This window comes from Gnatocerus cornutus, unplaced genomic scaffold (assembly GCF_029298725.1).
Source record: "Gnatocerus cornutus isolate USDA-ARS CGAHR unplaced genomic scaffold, icGnaCorn1.1 ctg00000021.1, whole genome shotgun sequence".
NCBI lineage: Eukaryota > Metazoa > Arthropoda > Insecta > Coleoptera > Tenebrionidae > Gnatocerus > Gnatocerus cornutus.
This window is the reverse complement of record NW_028275373.1, coordinates 5,726,025-5,738,640: the sequence shown is the minus strand read 5'-3', so window position 1 is coordinate 5,738,640 and position 12,616 is coordinate 5,726,025.

Sequence of the window (12,616 nt, the reverse complement as noted above, 5' to 3'; positions counted from 1 at the left end):
TTTTCTGGCTTGAATTCGCAAAGAAGAGCACGAAATCTACAAAATCATGACTTTTTACCAAGATTCAACGGCTAAATTGCAAGAAAACAGGAGAATTCTGCACGAAATCATCAAAATTCTTACAGAAAACCGCATATTTCGATGCAAAACAACGATTTCTCGCCGATTTTCGTTGTTTTCTGGCTTGAATTCGCAAAGAAGAGCACGAAATCTACAAAATCATGACTTTTTACCAAGATTCAACGGCTGAATGCAAGAAAACAGCAGAAATCTGCACGAAATCATCAAAATTCTTACAGAAAACCGCATTTTTCGATGCAAAACGACGATTTCTCGCCGATTTTCGTTGTTTTCTGGCTTGAATTCGCAAAGAAGAGCACGAAATCTACAAAATCATGACTTTTTACCAAGATTCAACGGCTGAATTGCAAGAAAACAGCAGAATTCTGCACGAAATAATCAAAATTCTTACAGAAAACCGCATATTTCGATGCAAAACAACGATTTCTCGCCGATTTTCGTTGTTTTTTATCTTGAATTCGCCAAGAAGAGCACTAAATCTACAAAATCATGACTTTTTACCTAGATTCAACGGCTGAATTGCAAGAAAACAGCAGAATTCTGCACGAAATCATCAAAATTCTTACAGAAAACCGCATATTTCGATGCAAAACGACGATTTCCCGCCGATTTTCGTTGTTTTCTGGCTTGAATTCGCAAAGAAGAGCACGAAATCTACAAAATCATGTCTTTTTACCAAGATTCAACGGCTGAATTGCAAGAAAACAGCAGAATTCTGCACGAAATCATCAAAATTCTTACAGAAAACCGCATATTTCGATGCAAAACGACGATTTCTCGCCGATTTTCGTTGTTTTCTGGCTTGAATTCGCAAAGAAGAGCACGAAATCTACAAAATCATGACTTTTTACCAAGATTCAACGGCTGAATTGCAAGAAAACAGCAGAATTCTGCACGAAATCATCAAAATTCTTACAGAAAACCGCATTTTTCGATGCAAAACGACGATTTCTCGCCGATTTTCGTTGTTTTCTGGCTTGAATTTGCAAAGAAGAGCATGAAATCTACAAAATCATGACTTTTTACCAAGATTCAACGGCTGAATTGCAAGAAAACAGCAGAATTCTGCACGAAATCATCAAAATTCTTACAGAAAACCGCATATTTCGATGCAAAACAACGATTTCTCGCCGATTTTCGTTGTTTTCTGGCTTGAATTCGCAAAGAAGAGCACGAAATCTACAAAACCATGACTTTTTACCAAGATTCAACGGCTGAATTGCAAGAAAACAGCAGAATTCTGCACGAAATCATCAAAATTCTTACAGAAAACCGCATTTTTCGATGCAAAACGACGATTTCTCGCCGATTTTCGTTGTTTTCTGGCTTGAATTCGCAAAGAAGAGCACGAAATCTACAAAATCATCACTTTTTACCAAGATCCAACGGCTGAATTGCAAGAAAACAGCAGAATTCTGCACGAACTCATCAAAATTCTTACAGAAAACCGCATATTTCGATGCAAAACGACGATTTCTCGCCGATTTTCGTTGTTTTCTGGCATGAATTCGCAAAGAAGAGCACGAAATCTACAAAATCATGACTTTTTACCAAGATTCAACGGCTGAATTGCAAGAAAACAGCAGAATTCTGCACGAAATCATCAAAATTCTTACAGAAAACCGCATTTTTCGATGCAAAACGACGATTTCTCGCCGATTTTCGTTGTTTTCTGGCTTGAATTTGCAAAGAAGAGCACGAAATCTACAAAATCATGACTTTTTACTAAGATTCAACGGCTGAATTGCAAGAAAACAGCAGAATTCTGCACGAAATCATCAAAATTCTTACAGAAAACCGCATATTTCGATGCAAAACAACGATTTCTCGCCGATTTTCGTTGTTTTCTGGCTTAAATTCGCAAAGAAGAGCACGAAATCTACAAAACCATGACTTTTTACCAAGATTCAACGGCTGAATTGCAAGAAAACAGCAGAATTCTGCACGAAATCATCAAAATTCTTACAGAAAACCGCATTTTTCGATGCAAAACGACGATTTCTCGCCGATTTTCGTTGTTTTCTGGCATGAATTTGCAAAGAAGAGCACGAAATCTACAAAATCATGACTTTTTACCAAGATTCAACGGCTGAATTGCAAGAAAACAGCAGAATTCTGCACGAAATCATCAAAATTCTTAGAGAAAACCGCATATTTCGATGCAAAACGCCGATTTCTCGCTGATTTTCGTTGTTTTCTATCTTGAATTCGCAAAGAAGAGCACGGAATCTACAAAATCATGACTTTTTACCAAGATTCAACGGCTGAATTGCACGAATACAGCAGAATTCTGCACGAAATCATCAAAATTCTTACAGAAAACCGCATATTTCGATGCAAAACGACGATTTCTCGCCGATTTTCGTTGTTTTCTGGCTTGAATTCGCAAAGAAGAGCACGAAATCTACAAAATCTTGAATTTTTACCAAGATTCAACGGCTGAATTGCAAGAAAACAGCAGAATTCTGCACGAAATCATCAAAATTCTTAGAGAAAACCGCATATTTCGATGCAAAACGACGATTTCTCGCCGATTTTCGTTGTTTTCTGGCTTGAATTCGCAAAGAAGAGCACGAAATCTACAAAATCATCACTTTTTACCAAGATCCAACGGCTGAATTGCAAGAAAACAGCAGAATTCTGCACGAACTCATCAAAATTCTTACAGAAAACCGCATATTTCGATGCAAAACGACGATTTCTCGCCGATTTTCGTTGTTTTCTGGCATGAATTCGCAAAGAAGAGCACGAAATCTACAAAATCATGACTTTTTACCAAGATTCAACGGCTGAATTGCAAGAAAACAGCAGAATTCTGCACGAACTCATCAAAATTCTTACAGAAAACCGCATTTTTCGATGCAAAACGACGATTTCTCGCCGATTTTCGTTGTTTTCTGGCATGAATTCGCAAAGAAGAGCACGAAATCTACAAAATCATGACTTTTTACCAAGATTCAACGGCTGAATTGCAAGAAAACAGCAGAATTCTGCACGAAATCATCAAAATTCTTACAGAAAACCGCATTTTTCGATGCAAAACGACGATTTCTCGCCGATTTTCGTTGTTTTCTGGCTTGAATTTGCAAAGAAGAGCACGAAATCTACAAAATCATGACTTTTTACCAAGATTCAACGGCTGAATTGCAAGAAAACAGCAGAATTCTGCACGAAATCATCAAAATTCTTACAGAAAACCGCATATTTCGATGCAAAACAACGATTTCTCGCCGATTTTCGTTGTTTTCTGGCTTAAATTCGCAAAGAAGAGCACGAAATCTACAAAACCATGACTTTTTACCAAGATTCAACGGCTGAATTGCAAGAAAACAGCAGAATTCTGCACGAAATCATCAAAATTCTTACAGAAAACCGCATTTTTCGATGCAAAACGACGATTTCTCGCCGATTTTCGTTGTTTTCTGGCATGAATTTGCAAAGAAGAGCACGAAATCTACAAAATCATGACTTTTTACCAAGATTCAACGGCTGAATTGCAAGAAAACAGCAGAATTCTGCACGAAATCATCAAAATTCTTAGAGAAAACCGCATATTTCGATGCAAAACGCCGATTTCTCGCTGATTTTCGTTGTTTTCTATCTTGAATTCGCAAAGAAGAGCACGGAATCTACAAAATCATGACTTTTTACCAAGATTCAACGGCTGAATTGCACGAATACAGCAGAATTCTGCACGAAATCATCAAAATTCTTACAGAAAACCGCATATTTCGATGCAAAACGACGATTTCTCGCCGATTTTCGTTGTTTTCTGGCTTGAATTCGCAAAGAAGAGCACGAAATCTACAAAATCTTGAATTTTTACCAAGATTCAACGGCTGAATTGCAAGAAAACAGCAGAATTCTGCACGAAATCATCAAAATTCTTAGAGAAAACCGCATATTTCGATGCAAAACGACGATTTCTCGCCGATTTTCGTTGTTTTCTGGCTTGAATTCGCAAAGAAGAGCACGAAATCTACAAAATCATCACTTTTTACCAAGATCCAACGGCTGAATTGCAAGAAAACAGCAGAATTCTGCACGAACTCATCAAAATTCTTAGAGAAAACCGCATATTTCGATGCAAAACGACGATTTCTCGCTGATTTTCGTTGTTTTCTATCTTGAATTCGCAAAGAAGAGCACGAAATCTACAAAACCATGACTTTTTACCAAGATTCAACGGCTGAATTGCAAGAAAACAGCAGAATTCTGCACGAAATCATCAAAATTCTTACAGAAAACCGCATATTTCGATGCAAAACGACGATTTCTCGCCGATTTTCGTTGTTTTCTGGCTTGAATTCGCAAAGAAGAGCACGAAATCTACAAAATCATGACTTTTTACCAAGATTCAACGGCTGAATTGCAAGAAAACAGCAGAATTCTGCACGAAATCATCAAAATTCTTACAGAAAACCGCATTTTTCGATGCAAAACGACGATTTCTCGCCGATTTTCGTTGTTTTCTGGCTTGAATTCGCAAAGAAGAGCACGAAATCTACAAAATCATGACTTTTTACCAAGATTCAACGGCTAAATTGCAAGAAAACAGGAGAATTCTGCACGAAATCATCAAAATTCTTACAGAAAACCGCATATTTCGATGCAAAACAACGATTTCTCGCCGATTTTCGTTGTTTTCTGGCTTGAATTCGCAAAGAAGAGCACGAAATCTACAAAATCATGACTTTTTACCAAGATTCAACGGCTGAATGCAAGAAAACAGCAGAAATCTGCACGAAATCATCAAAATTCTTACAGAAAACCGCATTTTTCGATGCAAAACGACGATTTCTCGCCGATTTTCGTTGTTTTCTGGCTTGAATTCGCAAAGAAGAGCACGAAATCTACAAAATCATGACTTTTTACCAAGATTCAACGGCTGAATTGCAAGAAAACAGCAGAATTCTGCACGAAATAATCAAAATTCCTACAGAAAACCGCATATTTCGATGCAAAACAACGATTTCTCGCCGATTTTCGTTGTTTTTTATCTTGAATTCGCCAAGAAGAGCACTAAATCTACAAAATCATGACTTTTTACCTAGATTCAACGGCTGAATTGCAAGAAAACAGCAGAATTCTGCACGAAATCATCAAAATTCTTACAGAAAACCGCATATTTCGATGCAAAACGACGATTTCCCGCCGATTTTCGTTGTTTTCTGGCTTGAATTCGCAAAGAAGAGCACGAAATCTACAAAATCATGTCTTTTTACCAAGATTCAACGGCTGAATTGCAAGAAAACAGCAGAATTCTGCACGAAATCATCAAAATTCTTACAGAAAACCGCATATTTCGATGCAAAACGACGATTTCTCGCCGATTTTCGTTGTTTTCTGGCATGAATTTGCAAAGAAGAGCACGAAATCTACAAAATCATGACTTTTTACCAAGATTCAACGGCTGAATTGCAAGAAAACAGCAGAATTCTGCACGAAATCATCAAAATTCTTAGAGAAAACCGCATATTTCGATGCAAAACGACGATTTCTCGCTGATTTTCGTTGTTTTCTATCTTGAATTCGCAAAGAAGAGCACGGAATCTACAAAATCATGACTTTTTACCAAGATTCAACGGCTGAATTGCAAGAAAACAGCAGAATTCTGCACGAAATCATCAAAATTCTTACAGAAAACCGCATATTTCGATGCAAAACGACGATTTCTCGCCGATTTTCGTTGTTTTCTGGCTTGAATTCGCAAAGAAGAGCACGAAATCTACAAAATCATGACTTTTTACCAAGATTCAACGGCTGAATTGCAAGAAAACAGCAGAATTCTGCACGAAATCATCAAAATTCTTACAGAAAACCGCATATTTCAATGCAAAACGACGATTTCCCGCCGATTTTCGTTGTTTTCTGGCTTGAATTCGCAAAGAAGAGCACGAAATCTACAAAATCATGTCTTTTTACCAAGATTCAACGGCTGAATTGCAAGAAAACAGCAGAATTCTGCACGAAATCATCAAAATTCTTAGAGAAAACCGCATATTTCGATGCAAAACGACGATTTCTCGCTGATTTTCGTTGTTTTCTATCTTGAATTCGCAAAGAAGAGCACGGAATCTACAAAATCATGACTTTTTACCAAGATTCAACGGCTGAATTGCAAGAAAACAGCAGAATTCTGCACAAAATCATCAAAATTCTTACAGAAAACCGCATATTTCGATGCAAAACGACGATTTCTCGCCGATTTTCGTTGTTTTCTGGCTTGAATTCGCAAAGAAGAGCACAAAATCTACAAAATCATGACTTTTTACCAAGATTCAACGGCTGAATTGCAAGAAAACAGCAGAATTCTGCACGAAATCATCAAAATTCTTAGAGAAAACCGCATATTTCGATGCAAAACGACGATTTCTCGCCGATTTTCGTTGTTTTCTGACTTGAATTCGCAAAGAAGAGCACGAAATCTACAAAATCATCACTTTTTACCAAGATTCAACGGCTGAATTGCAAGAAAACAGCAGAATTCTGCACGAAATCATCAAAATTCTTAGAGAAAACCGCATATTTCGATGCAAAACGACGATTTCTCGCTGATTTTCGTTGTTTTCTATCTTGAATTCGCAAGGAAGAGCACGAAATCTACAAAATCATGACTTTTTACCAAGATTCAACGGCTGAATTGCAAGAAAACAGCAGAATTCTGCACGAAATCATCAAAATTCTTACAGAAAACCGCATATTTCGATGCAAAACGACGATTTCTCGCCGATTTTCGTTGTTTTCGGGCTTGAATTTGCAAAGAAGAGCACGAAATCTACAAAATCATGACTTTTTACCAAGATTCAACGGCTGAATTGCAAGAAAACAGCAGAATTCTGCACGAAATCATCAAAATTCTTACAGAAAACCGCATTTTTCGATGCAAAACGACGATTTCTCGCCGATTTTCGTTGTTTTCTGGCTTGAATTCGCAAAGAAGAGCACGAAATCTACAAAATCATGACTTTTTACCAAGATTCAACGGCTGAATTGCAAGAAAACAGCAGAATTCTGCACGAAATCATCAAAATTCTTAGAGAAAACCGCATATTTCGATGCAAAACGACGATTTCTCGCCGATTTTCGTTGTTTTCTGGCTTGAATTCGCAAAGAAGAGCACGAAATCTACAAAATCATCACTTTTTACCAAGATCCAACGGCTGAATTGCAAGAAAACAGCAGAATTCTGCACGAACTCATCAAAATTCTTAGAGAAAACCGCATATTTCGATGCAAAACGACGATTTCTCGCTGATTTTCGTTGTTTTCTATCTTGAATTCGCAAAGAAGAGCACGAAATCTAAAAAACCATGACTTTTTACCAAGATTCAACGGCTGAATTGCAAGAAAACAGCAGAATTCTGCACGAAATCATCAAAATTCTTACAGAAAACCGCATATTTCGATGCAAAACGACGATTTCTCGCCGATTTTCGTTGTTTTCTGGCTTGAATTCGCAAAGAAGAGCACGAAATCTACAAAATCATGACTTTTTACCAAGATTCAACGGCTGAATTGCAAGAAAACAGCAGAATTCTGCACGAAATCATCAAAATTTTTACAGAAAACCGCATTTTTCGATGCAAAACGACGATTTCTCGCCGATTTTCGTTGTTTTCTGGCTTGAATTCGCAAAAAAGAGCACGAAATCTACAAAATCATGACTTTTTACCAAGATTCAACGGCTGAATTGCGAGAAAACAGCAGAATTCTGCACGAAATCATCAAAATTCTTACAGAAAACCGCATATTTCGATGCAAAACAACGATTTCTCGCCGATTTTCGTTGTTTTCTGGCTTGAATTCGCAAAGAAGAGCACGAAATCTACAAAACCATGACTTTTTACCAAGATTCAACGGCTGAATTGCAAGAAAACAGCAGAATTCTGCACGAAATCATCAAAATTCTTACAGAAAACCGCATTTTTCGATGCAAAACGACTATTTCTCGCTGATTTTCGTTGTTTTCTGGCTTGAATTCGCAAAGAAGAGCACGAAATCTACAAAATCATGACTTTTTACCAAGATTCAACGGCTGAATTGCAAGAAAACAGTAAAATTCTGCACGAAATCATCAAAATTCTTACAGAAAACCGCATATTTCGATGCAAAACAACGATTTTTCGCCGATTTTCGTTGCTTTCTGGCTTGAATTCGCAAAGAAGAGCACGAAATCTACAAAATCATCACTTTTCACCAAGATTCTTCGGCTGAATTGCAAGAAAACAGCAGAATTCTGCACGAAATCATCAAAATTCTTACAGAAAACCGCATATTTCGATGCAAAACGACGATTTCTCGCCGATTTTCGTTGTTTTCTGGCTTGAATTCGCAAAGAAGAGCACGAAATCTACAAAATCATGACTTTTTACCAAGATTCAACGGCTGAATTGCAAGAAAACAGCAGAATTCTGCACGAAATCATCAAAATTCTTACAGAAAACCGCATATTTCGATGCAAAACGACGATTTCTCGCCGATTTTCGTTGTTTTCTGGCATGAATTCGCAAAGAAGAGCACGAAATCTACAAAATCATGACTTTTTACCAAGATTCAACGGCTGAATTGCAAGAAAACAGCAGAATTCTGCACGAAATCATCAAAATTTTTACAGAAAACCGCATTTTTCGATGCAAAACGACGATTTCTCGCCGATTTTCGTTGTTTTCTGGCTTGAATTCGCAAAAAAGAGCACGAAATCTACAAAATCATGACTTTTTACCAAGATTCAACGGCTGAATTGCGAGAAAACAGCAGAATTCTGCACGAAATCATCAAAATTCTTACAGAAAACCGCATATTTCGATGCAAAACAACGATTTCTCGCCGATTTTCGTTGTTTTCTGGCTTGAATTCGCAAAGAAGAGCACGAAATCTACAAAACCATGACTTTTTACCAAGATTCAACGGCTGAATTGCAAGAAAACAGCAGAATTCTGCACGAAATCATCAAAATTCTTACAGAAAACCGCATTTTTCGATGCAAAACGACTATTTCTCGCTGATTTTCGTTGTTTTCTGGCTTGAATTCGCAAAGAAGAGCACGAAATCTACAAAATCATGACTTTTTACCAAGATTCAACGGCTGAATTGCAAGAAAACAGTAAAATTCTGCACGAAATCATCAAAATTCTTACAGAAAACCGCATATTTCGATGCAAAACAACGATTTTTCGCCGATTTTCGTTGCTTTCTGGCTTGAATTCGCAAAGAAGAGCACGAAATCTACAAAATCATCACTTTTCACCAAGATTCTTCGGCTGAATTGCAAGAAAACAGCAGAATTCTGCACGAAATCATCAAAATTCTTACAGAAAACCGCATATTTCGATGCAAAACGACGATTTCTCGCCGATTTTCGTTGTTTTCTGGCTTGAATTCGCAAAGAAGAGCACGAAATCTACAAAATCATGACTTTTTACCAAGATTCAACGGCTGAATTGCAAGAAAACAGCAGAATTCTGCACGAAATCATCAAAATTCTTACAGAAAACCGCATATTTCGATGCAAAACGACGATTTCTCGCCGATTTTCGTTGTTTTCTGGCATGAATTCGCAAAGAAGAGCACGAAATCTACAAAATCATGACTTTTTACCAAGATTCAACGGCTGAATTGCAAGAAAACAGCAGAATTCTGCACGAAATCATCAAAATTCTTAAAGAAAACCGCATATTTCGATGCAAAACGACGATTTCTCGCTGATTTTCGTTCTTTTCCATCTTGAATTTGCAAAGAAGAGCACGAAATCTACAAAATCATGACTTTTTACCAAGATTCAACGGCTCAATTGCAAGAAAACAGCAGAATTCTGCACGAAATCGTCAAAATTCTTAGAGAAAACCGCATATTTCGATGCAAAACGACGATTTCTCGCCGATTTTCGTTGTTTTCTGGCTTGAATTCGCAAAGAAGAGCACGAAATCTACAAAATCATCACTTTTTACCAAGATTCAACGGCTGAATTGCAAGAAAACAGCAGAATTTTGCACGAAATCATCAAAATTCTTAGAGAAAACCGCATATTTCGATGCAAAACGACGATTTTTCGCCGATTTTCGTTGTTTTCTGGCTTGAATTCGCGAAGAAAAGCACGAAATCTACAAAATCATCACTTTTTACCAAGATTCAACGGCTGAATTGCAAGAAAACAGCAGAATTCTGCACGAAATCATCAAAATTCTTACAGAAAACCGCATATTTCGATGCAAAACGACGATTTCTCGCCGATTTTCGTTGTTTTCTGGCTTGAATTCGCAAAGAAGAGCACGAAATCTACAAAATCATGACTTTTTACCAAGATTCAACGGCTGAATTGCAAGAAAACAGCAGAATTCTGCACGAAATAATCAAAATTCCTACAGAAAACCGCATATTTCGATGCAAAACAACGATTTCTCGCCGATTTTCGTTGTTTTTTATCTTGAATTCGCCAAGAAGAGCACTAAATCTACAAAATCATGACTTTTTACCTAGATTCAACGGCTGAATTGCAAGAAAACAGCAGAATTCTGCACGAAATCATCAAAATTCTTACAGAAAACCGCATATTTCGATGCAAAACGACGATTTCCCGCCGATTTTCGTTGTTTTCTGGCTTGAATTCGCAAAGAAGAGCACGAAATCTACAAAATCATGTCTTTTTACCAAGATTCAACGGCTGAATTGCAAGAAAACAGCAGAATTCTGCACGAAATCATCAAAATTCTTACAGAAAACCGCATATTTCGATGCAAAACGACGATTTCTCGCCGATTTTCGTTGTTTTCTGGCATGAATTTGCAAAGAAGAGCACGAAATCTACAAAATCATGACTTTTTACCAAGATTCAACGGCTGAATTGCAAGAAAACAGCAGAATTCTGCACGAAATCATCAAAATTCTTAGAGAAAACCGCATATTTCGATGCAAAACGACGATTTCTCGCTGATTTTCGTTGTTTTCTATCTTGAATTCGCAAAGAAGAGCACGGAATCTACAAAATCATGACTTTTTACCAAGATTCAACGGCTGAATTGCAAGAAAACAGCAGAATTCTGCACGAAATCATCAAAATTCTTACAGAAAACCGCATATTTCGATGCAAAACGACGATTTCTCGCCGATTTTCGTTGTTTTCTGGCTTGAATTCGCAAAGAAGAGCACGAAATCTACAAAATCATGACTTTTTACCAAGATTCAACGGCTGAATTGCAAGAAAACAGCAGAATTCTGCACGAAATCATCAAAATTCTTACAGAAAACCGCATATTTCAATGCAAAACGACGATTTCCCGCCGATTTTCGTTGTTTTCTGGCTTGAATTCGCAAAGAAGAGCACGAAATCTACAAAATCATGTCTTTTTACCAAGATTCAACGGCTGAATTGCAAGAAAACAGCAGAATTCTGCACGAAATCATCAAAATTCTTAGAGAAAACCGCATATTTCGATGCAAAACGACGATTTCTCGCTGATTTTCGTTGTTTTCTATCTTGAATTCGCAAAGAAGAGCACGGAATCTACAAAATCATGACTTTTTACCAAGATTCAACGGCTGAATTGCAAGAAAACAGCAGAATTCTGCACAAAATCATCAAAATTCTTACAGAAAACCGCATATTTCGATGCAAAACGACGATTTCTCGCCGATTTTCGTTGTTTTCTGGCTTGAATTCGCAAAGAAGAGCACAAAATCTACAAAATCATGACTTTTTACCAAGATTCAACGGCTGAATTGCAAGAAAACAGCAGAATTCTGCACGAAATCATCAAAATTCTTAGAGAAAACCGCATATTTCGATGCAAAACGACGATTTCTCGCCGATTTTCGTTGTTTTCTGACTTGAATTCGCAAAGAAGAGCACGAAATCTACAAAATCATCACTTTTTACCAAGATTCAACGGCTGAATTGCAAGAAAACAGCAGAATTCTGCACGAAATCATCAAAATTCTTAGAGAAAACCGCATATTTCGATGCAAAACGACGATTTCTCGCTGATTTTCGTTGTTTTCTATCTTGAATTCGCAAGGAAGAGCACGAAATCTACAAAATCATGACTTTTTACCAAGATTCAACGGCTGAATTGCAAGAAAACAGCAGAATTCTGCACGAAATCATCAAAATTCTTACAGAAAACCGCATATTTCGATGCAAAACGACGATTTCTCGCCGATTTTCGTTGTTTTCTGGCTTGAATTTGCAAAGAAGAGCACGAAATCTACAAAATCATGACTTTTTACCAAGATTCAACGGCTGAATTGCAAGAAAACAGCAGAATTCTGCACGAAATCATCAAAATTCTTACAGAAAACCGCATTTTTCGATGCAAAACGACGATTTCTCGCCGATTTTCGTTGTTTTCTGGCTTGAATTCGCAAAGAAGAGCACGAAATCTACAAAATCATGACTTTTTACCAAGATTCAACGGCTGAATTGCAAGAAAACAGCAGAATTCTGCACGAAATCATCAAAATTCTTAGAGAAAACCGCATATTTCGATGCAAAACGACGATTTCTCGCCGATTTTCGTTGTTTTCTGGCTTGAATTCG